The 8,327-nt window shown below is 50.1% G+C and overlaps 1 long non-coding RNA gene across 1 annotated transcript; it reads right to left on the reverse strand.

Annotated features, from left to right (window-relative positions):
* Positions 1-1,756: 1,756 nt before the first annotated feature.
* On the reverse strand, positions 1,757-6,498 carry LOC136376358 (uncharacterized). The gene is made up of 3 exons (XR_010746177.1): positions 6,246-6,498; positions 4,638-4,766; positions 1,757-1,893 (listed from the first exon to the last, which is right to left on the reverse strand). It is a non-coding gene; the product is annotated as an uncharacterized lncRNA (long non-coding RNA).
* Positions 6,499-8,327: the final 1,829 nt, after the last annotated feature.

Here is an 8,327-nt window from a genome sequence, read left to right on the forward strand (position 1 = left end):
CCAGGCTTGGACACTGCCGTGTTGGACACTGTGTAGCTCTCTTATCAGGGCCACGGCAGTCAGATATTATTGCCCCAGATTTACAGGTGAGTTAAGAGCCCACATCCCCTCTGCATCAGGTCCAGCGATTCCCCCTGTAGGCCAGGATAGTGTCTTATCTCTGTATCCCCAATGCCTGGAACACTGTAGCTATTCAGTAACTAACTATCTAATTGCCCAGGGTCATTTGGCTAGCGAGTGAGGACTCAAGCCTAGGTCCTCCCGCCTCCAGACTTGAGCTCTGGCCCATAGACTGTGAAGTGTCCTTCCTTAGGCTAAAAATAGGTGGCCATTCCCAGTCTTAAATAAACCTTGAGTGCCCAGATCCTAGGGAAGATGCCCATGGAGGCTGACTAATGTTCTTTGGGATCTCACGCTGTGGTGGTTGTGATCACGGAGTATCGCTCAGGGGAAGTGTGCTGCAACTGAAACTTTTCTTCCCTCTGTCAATGGAAGTTACTCAGATTTACAGAAGGTAATTCCCTTTGAAATCTGTCACCATGGCTTATGACAGAACCCACGGTGAACTTGAAGTGACCTTGTTACAATTCACAGAGCACTGAATTTGGTGACAACCAGGCATCTTCTTTGGTTGGGGGAAGCAAATGCTCACTGCCAGGTTGAGATGGAAAGGTCACCCCCTGGGTAAGACCTGTGTAAACCACCCCCAGATGGTGATTTCCACAGGGCCCCGGCCGGCCCTCCTTCTCTCAGCCCTTCGTCTACTTTGCAGCAACAGGCAGAACTCAGCTCTCCTGCAGGACGCAGAGTGAAGCAGGGAACCGAGGCTCTGGGTAGTGCTTCATAGAGCCTGGGGTTCAGAAAACTGCCGTGGACAGGAGTCCTCAGGAAGAAGAGAGGCCACCTCTGCTCCCAGGGCCTCCTCCTGTCCCCTCGTCCCTTCTCCTCCTCTCAGATCCCTTCCTTCTCTCCCCTGTCCAGGACCACCCTGCCCACCCTCCCTGGCCCTGTCCGATGGCTCCTACCTGCTGCTTGCACTGTGGACATAGCTGGCTTCAGTGTGCCGCCCCTGGGCGGAGAGCGGGAGCCTGAGGACCCAACTGGGAAAAGCCCTCTCACGCTCCAGCCAAAGACAAGCAGAAGCCAACGACATGAAGGAGTGAAGGAGGAAAGAGCCACGGGAGAGGAGCCATCTCGGGCGGGTGGGGTGGCCTAGAAGGAACTGGGCAGGGCCCGGCCTCCCGGCCTCCCGGGGGACAGAATGCAGCCTCACAATCTGCCCTGCTGCGAAGATTCTCAGGTTCTGAGCCTGGAGTCCCACCGCCAGGAGGAGTCTCACGGCGCCACCTACCGGATTTCACTCGGGGAGCTGGAAAGTTTCGGGGAAATTACTCATTTAATACCACTGCCAAGGGGATCCTTGATAAAAACTGTAACCATCAGAGGTAGGGACAATGGGGACAGCCAGGTGAGGACAAAATTTAACAGGCACCAAAGACAAAGTCCCAGTGTCAGGTTTTCCCTACGTCCCTAAAAACCGTCAGCAGAAACAAGTGGGGGTGAGGACTGCAGCCCTGTCTATGACTTGGCAAGAAAGACCCCCTGGATTCCACAGACCAAGCCCCCCTCAAATGAAACCATCATGCACGCGTCTGCTTTTGTGGGTCATTTCCCTGACTTTCCAGGACAAGTTCCTTCTGCGCTTCCAAAGGAGCCCTAAGAAAAGGGGAAGCTCGGTTCTGTACCTCTGCCCGGAGGAAGCAGGTGCCCAGGCGCCGTGTGTAGAGGGGGTGTCCGCGCCTGCGCCCAGAGAAGCAAGGGCTTGTGGGAGGGGCCGGCGGGGTCTCCTCTGTGGGCTTCTGCTCCCCGGCTGGCAGTCCTTCAGGGTGGCCGCTGCAGGTTCAAAATCGGAACAGGTGTGAAATGCAGAAGAGTTCTCAACTGCAGGCTACATACTATACACACTGCCTGAGGAATCCGCTTCCAAATCTGAGCTATCACCCGAGTTCACGATTACAAGTAAACTTCGGTCAGCAACCTTCGGCCCTCGTTAGTTTCAGTGAAAACATACGCCCTTCCTATATTTCTACATATGGGAACCGGGACCGGTAGTTTGTTCTTTGTCTTCATTTTTTAAACAGCCTTATTGAGGTGTCGTTGTGCATTCTGCCTTTTAAAGGCGACACAGCCTTCCTTTCCAGCTTGTGACTGCAGGTCCTGGTCTCTGTCATATCCAGTCTCTCTGAAACCACTTCACACCAACTATCAGAAGAATCCTCTTTCAGAGCCATTAGCTCAGCCCTGCTTCACAGCACTCCCTGCTTAGAACCCTCAGTGCTCTCCGCTGCCCGCAGTATCAAGTCCACACCCCTCTGTGTACCAGCCGAGATCCCGTGCCCCTGTGAGAGGCACCCTTCCCACCCTGCTCTGAACTCCCATACCCCTCACTTGGCACGTTTCCACGGGAGCCTGAGTTCACTGGTGTTGAGGCAGAGAGGGGGGAAGGGCCCTCCCACAGCGTTCTGATTCAGCCTAGGCTCCAGGAGGCCAGGCTGCCTGGGTTCTAGTCTTCCATGTCCTTGACCTACCAACGAGGAGACCCGTGATGCAGTCTCCTCTTCTAGAAGATGGGGCAGTCACTGCAGCTCCTTCAGTGGATTTTTGTCAGGGGCAAACAGGGCAGTGGGTGGCTCCTGCCTCTGGGTACCAAGTGTCTGCATGAGGTAAAACTTGAGAGTCCCCTGCCCCTCCACAGCTGTCACAGGGAAGGCTCTAGCGTGGATCTTGTCACTGTTTTCCATTAGTTACATGTATATGCAATTTACTAGGATGGACTTTCTCCCCATATGGGATCACACCATGTTTTGTTGTACGATTTGCTTTTCTCATTTGGTAATTTTTGCAAACCCATCCAGATACCAAGGTGCCAAGATGCTGATGATCTGTCTTCTGTCTTATTACCATGTAAAAGATGTCCACCAGCTGGAAGGCCAGATCCTCCACGCAGATCCCAGAGCCCCCTTCTTGGTTGACTAGGTTACGAACTGTCCCAGGAGCATCTGGTACAGAGAGGACATCCACAATCCCTGTACTGTTTAATGCTCGATTTAAGCTCTTAGGCCTAATGAACCAAATTTTACAAATCTTTGTGGGATCTTCCTGCACATCTAAATAACAATTGCAAATATATTAAAGTAACTCTTTTTTTTTTTTTTTTTTTTTTTTTACAGAGACAGAGAGTCAGAGAGAGGGATAGGTAGGGACAGACAGACAGGAACAGAGAGAGATGAGAAGTATCAATCGTCAGTTTTTCATTGCAACACCTTAGTTGTTCATTGATTGCTTTCTCATATGTGCCTTGACCGTGGGCCTTCAGCAGACAGAGTGACCTCTTGCTCGAGCCAGCGACCTTGGGTCCGCTGGTGAGCTTTTTTGCTCAAACCAGATGAGCCTGCACTCAAACTGGCAATCTTGGGGTCTCGAACCTGGGTCCTCTGCATCCCAGTCCGACGCTCTATCCACTGCGCCACCGCTTGGTCAGGCTAAAGTAACTCTCTTAAATGACACAACCCACAGTGATAAATATGGCATGTTTGCTTCTTCTGAGCATTGCAAACACCTTAGAAAGCACAGAGAGCATTAACAAAGCCAATTTCTTACTCTAAATATCAACATCATGGATTTAATTGACATGGTGGTCATTATTTCCTCTACTTTTTAAAAAATACCTTTTTTAGGTTACAGCTATATATACATATATGTACTTCGAAGATTTTCCAGGTTGAAGGCCCCAAAGAAAAAGAATACCATCCCTAACCACCTGAATCAAGGCATTTTGGTGACAGATGGGCTGATTCTTGGCTAGGGCTGTGTCTAGTTTGCTCTTCCCAACACTATCAGATTAAAGATGTTCTAAGCTTAAACCCTTCACATAGGTTTCGTTCTCTACAATTTTGTGTCTCCCCTAAAATGATGCATTTTAAAAGTCTAGCTTGGCGGTATTACATAACCCATCTTTGGGTTTTTATGATTGATTAACCCAGTCTTATCTCTGTAAATAGTGACTTGATCTGTTAGTATTATTAAAAATTTGTGCTTGCCAGCCCTGGCTGGGTGGCTAAGTGCATCGAGATTGTCCTGGAGCACCAGGTCACGGGTTCGATCCCTGGTCAGGGCACGTGTGAGAAGCACTCAGACAGTGCACAATTAAATGGAACAACTAAGTGGAATGAGTCAATGCTTCTCTCTCTCCCTCCCCACCTTCTTCTCTCTCTAAAATCAATAGAAAAAAAACTTTTTTTTAAATTATGTTTGCCTTCTTAGTATTGTATTAAAATTAGCAAGGCTTCCCCGGCTAGATAGCTCAGTTGGTTAGAGCATCATCCTGAAACACGAAAGTTGCAAGTTTGATTCCCAATCTGGGCATTTACAAAAACAGGTCGATGTTTCTGTCTTTCTCCCTTCCTCTCTCTAAAATCAATAAATAATTTTTTTTAAATAATAATAAAATAAGCAAGGACCTCTAAAAATCTATCGCCAAGAAATGAAGGATTCCGTTTCTGGGTTATGTCTTCTCTTGCGGACATCCGGGCAGTGTACGAGCTGAGAACACAGTGCTCACTCAACCTGCGCATTACCTGGCCTTTGTGTGTGAGCGCTGGGGCGGGCATCTCTGGTTCTTAAAAGTAACCACCAGTGCTGACAGTCCCTGCTTGTTCTGGGGCCACTGGCTTTGTTTCCTGGTCCCACGCGTTCACCTGTTTTTACTTACAGACAGAAACACATACACAGCATCACTTTATCATCAGGGAAAACAACATACCCATATGTTCATAATCTCCTACTGTATTAGTTTCCTAAGCTACACAACAAATTACTGCAGATCTAGCAGATTAAAACAATGCACATTTATTATCACAATGTCTGTGGGTCAGCAGTCAGCATGGCTTACTCAGCTGGTCTTGCACTCAGGGTCTCACAAAACTGCAATCCAGGAGTCCACCCAGCCCTGGCCGGGTAGCTCAGTTGGTTAGAGCATTGTCTCCATATGCCAAGGTTGTGGGTTCGATCCCCAGTCAGGGCACATAACAAGAATTAACCAATGAATGCATAAATAAGTGGAATAACAAGTCGATGTTCCTCTCTCTAAAATCAGTAGATGAAAACAGAAGGAGCGGGCAGACTGCGTTCTCGCCGGGAGGTGGGAGGGGAAGAATCTGCTGTCAGCCCCACTCACGCTGTCGGCAGGACTCGGTTCCCTGAAGCCGATGACTCTGTTCTGTCTGTGATACTTCATAGATACTTTGCCCTCTGGCCTCCACTTCCACAGTAAGAGAGGCGCTGAATTAGGAGCTCTCCATGGTCCCTGCCCTGCTCCTGTGCTGTGACGAAGTTCAATACCAGCTGTCCGGAATTCAGGGTCTGTCATGGAAGACCCAGAGAGGGACCCTTGTTCCTCTCCCATACCTCCCCCCCTCACCAATGCCCTATCCTTTCAGACTCTGGAGAGTTGACTTTCTTCAATTGTTGTCAGGAGACCTGTTTTTCTGCCCTTTCCACAACTGATAATCCTCATTCCCACTTCTGCTTTTTTTATTTTAACCTTTACTTCTTGTTTCTTCTCCATCCTAACCTTGCCACTTCTCGCCCAGGCCAGGCAGAGGCCCAGGCCAGCTCCGTCGCTTACAACGTGAGTCACTCAACCTCTGAGCCTGTGCCCTCCCCTGTGGAATGAATGGCAGGGGGGATGAGGTGAGAAGGCACGTACACATACAGTACTGCCAATGGTGCTGGCTCCCCGTGGGCACTCACATATCACTAGTATCTGTACTATGATCTCTGCTTCTTTGGGTTTGGGGCACTTGACCATGTATACTGCTGCTCAGAGTTCCAGAAACATTTCAGAAACACTGGGTTCAGCACTATTCCATGATTGACAGGGGGCTGCTTTCAGGACGACAGATGTCACTGTATGTATCTTCAGTGTTTAGGACAGAGGGCTGGCTGGGCTGCCGCCAGGCTGGGCTGCCCAGAGCTCCGTGGTCAGCCACAGGACAGAGCTCTGGCCTCTCCCCACCTGACTCTGCCTCCCTTGGGAGTCTCACTTCTGCTGCAGCTCCCATGCGCCTTTACGCTTCAGCCTCGGCAGGACTCACCGCTGCAGGCCCCCCTCTGCTCCAGCGGACTCCTCCACAGCCACACCTCATCCCCCACCCAGTCCCCACTATCCCACGTGTCCTACCCACCTTCCTTCTTCCACTGTCCATTCTCATTCAGCCTCAGATGAAGGTGACTCTTCCTGAACCAAGGGCAAGTCGCCCCAGGCCTCTGTGCTCTCCTCCTCTGCACGCTCCCCGCTCGAACCCCTCACATGCTGTGTTGTAACTGTTTTCTCAGCTGTCTTCCTGGCCACGCTGTGAGATCTCTGAGAGAGTGACTTACTCAGACCGAATTTCCAGAGCTTAACGACTGCCTAACACATGACAGGTCCTCACTCTGTATCAGTGGACTGAATACCCCCCCTCAGCTCCCCAGATCACAGTGAAGGCAGCAACCGGCAGGGTTGGCCTGCACACGCATCTCCCCATCTCCACTCCGCCCCCACCCCCACTAGCGACCTGTGTGCCACGGTGGCTCTCCTAAAGCCGCTGCCAGGGGCTCTCGCGCATTCAACGGAGGAGGTGAGGTCATCCCTGACCTCTTTCTGGTGGCATCTATCTTTGCTAACCACTGTCCATTTTGAACTTTTTCTGTAGAATCGCTTATTCACTGGACGTGAACTCCTCATCGCAAGTGGCTCATGGTCTCTTTACTTTGAATCTGCTTATAGTCACCCTTGTTGGCAAAGCCCAGGAGCCAGTGTCCAGGGGTGAGCCTGCTGCGCCTTGCTCCTTGGCCTCAGCTACCCCTCTCACCACTCAGCCAGGAGTGACCGACTCCCACGGTGGTCCCCACAGTACAAAGCTCCTTCCTTACAACCCGCTGATTAAACTGATTTCAGAACTTACTTTTCCTTGTGATACTTAAGGTGGTAGATGAAGCAGCTAAAAATGTGATGTTTCCCTCCCTCTCCCCCATCTTTGGCAGAGGGCAACTTGCAGCAACTGTAGACGAGTGAGACACAAAGTTCATGTGCACGTCCAGATCCACATGTTTAAATACAGGCAGCACGTCATGAAGTAAAAAAGCAATATTTTTGTTTCTAAGAGAAAAAACTGTAAAAACCCCCCAAACCTAAAACACAGACAAACAATGGGCTCAGCCTGGAAGTCAATGACAGTCACCCATGCCTGAGACACAGCTGTCGGAGCTCCGCCTGGTTACACAAAGCCATGCAAACACAGTGAGGCCAGCGTTCCTTCACCAAACATTTACGGAGCGCTTGCTGTGTTTTGGGTTCGACACTGGCACTGTTGGGAATTCAGATTGGCCAAGAGACCTTTACCCCTGGAGCAGAAAAGGTTCAATGGAGGAGACAGATAGTTAGAGGGCAGGGAAGACTGTAACCCAGTGGTTTTCCACCACTGGTCCACGGACCGCCGTCAGTCCGCCAGAAGTTTTGTGCTGATCTGCAAAATAGCTTAACCACCCTGATATTCTATCCAGCTTTCACAGTCTGGCAGTTGAAAAACAGTGCTGCAAGCCATCTGGGTTTATTTGAGTTGTATCATTAGGAGTGAAGGAGGATAAACTGATGTCAGCAGTAAAGTACAAGGGCCAGGAATAGATAAGAGAGCCCAGGTTAATTTGTTGAACATAAACTATGCTCCAGGAAGCCAAATAAAACTTGCATTCATACCTTTAATTTAAGCCCTAACATTTCTGTACCAGGAGGCATAGGGGGCCTAGGTATTGATCTCGTGGGCCAGGAGCCTCTCAGACAGGACCCACCTTCCCTTGCTTTGTGCATTACTCTGCACTGCGCCATGTGACGGCTACTGGTTGGTTTGAGGAGCTTCTACTGACAGTAAACTCGAACAGTATGTTCATAACCAAGTATAATCTGTGCAATATCCGTACGTAAAAGGAACATACTACAGCCCCGGCTGGTTAGCTCAGCTGGTTGGAGCATTATCCCAGCATGCCGAGGTTGTGGGTTCAATCCCTGGTCAAGGCACATACAAGAATCAAACAATGAATGCATAAATAAGTGGAACAACAAATCAACGTTTCTCTCTCTCTCTCGCCCTCTCTGAAATCAGTAAGAATGAATCAATTGGCCCTGGCCAGTTGGCTCAGTGGTAGAGCATACGCCTGGCGTCAGGAGTCCCAGGTTCGATTCCCGGCTAGGGCACACAGGAGAAGCGCCCATCTGCTTCTCCACCCCT

Source organism: Saccopteryx leptura, chromosome 6 (assembly GCF_036850995.1).
Source record: "Saccopteryx leptura isolate mSacLep1 chromosome 6, mSacLep1_pri_phased_curated, whole genome shotgun sequence".
In the NCBI taxonomy this organism is placed as follows: Eukaryota; Metazoa; Chordata; class Mammalia; order Chiroptera; family Emballonuridae; genus Saccopteryx; species Saccopteryx leptura.